General features: G+C 36.5%; 1 non-coding gene across 1 annotated transcript; it reads left to right on the forward strand.

Moving 5' to 3' along the window:
- The first annotated feature begins 645 nt into the window (after positions 1–645).
- TRNAR-UCU (transfer RNA arginine (anticodon UCU)) lies at positions 646–731 on the forward strand. The gene is given in 2 exon segments: positions 646–682; positions 696–731. It is a non-coding gene; the product is annotated as a tRNA-Arg (tRNA).
- Positions 732–966: the final 235 nt, after the last annotated feature.

Raw genomic sequence — 966 nt, forward strand, 5'->3', positions numbered from 1 at the left:
AGTGGATTTGCAATTATTAGTTTCACCAAAGGAAAAGACTTTTCAAAATGTGACTCTGGTGGGACTTGAACCCACAACCTTTGAATGTCTACACTCCACTAGAAGTCTAATGCGCTACATTGCGCCACAGAGCCACATTGTGCTGAGCCTTTAAAGGGACAGTACATGCAACGTAACCACCACCAATGTCTCAAAGTAGAAGTCACATAGATTTTGTGTCACACAATGTCACTTTGACAGCAGAAATGTATTTGTTGCCATTCATTATACTCTTTAGTTTAGTTCCAAGCTATAAGTAAAAGCTCCTCGAGATAAGTACATTTTTTCTATTTTATATCCTCCAACTTCCAGATTATTTAAATCAATAACTGGGATGAAATTGCATTTTTTAAAAAATGCAATTTCATCCCAGTTATTGATTTAAATAATCTGGAAGTTGGAGGATATAAAATAGAAAAATTTGACTTATCTTGAGGAGCTTTTACTTATAGCTTGGAACTAAACTAAAGAGTATAATGAATGGCAACAAATACATTTCTGCTGTCAAAGTGACATTGTGTGACACAAAATCTATGTGACTTCTACTTTGAGACATTGGTGGTGGTTACGTTGCATGTACTGTCCCTTTAAAGGCATAGAACACCTGGCTCTGTAGCGCAATGGCTAGCACATTGGACTTCTAGTGTAGTGTAGACATTCAAAGTTTGTGGGTTCAAGTCCCACCAGAGTCACATACTGCCAAAAGGTATCTAATGTTATATCACCATGTGGTGAATCTAAAAATTACAAATCCACGTAAAAGGGGCTGTATGATAGTAAAAGTTGTCTGTAATTACCCATCATCAATGAAAAAGAAAAGCATTTTCCTAACTTAGATTTTTAAAAAAATGTCACCTTCTGTTGATATCGCTCCTGATCACTGAGGTTTTTTACTTCCAATGATGTGTTGCGGGAAAGCACTGCCTC

Source organism: Dendrobates tinctorius, unplaced genomic scaffold, assembly GCF_039654945.1.
Source record: "Dendrobates tinctorius isolate UK_male_01 unplaced genomic scaffold, ASM3965494v1 ptg000203l, whole genome shotgun sequence".
NCBI lineage: Eukaryota > Metazoa > Chordata > Amphibia > Anura > Dendrobatidae > Dendrobates > Dendrobates tinctorius.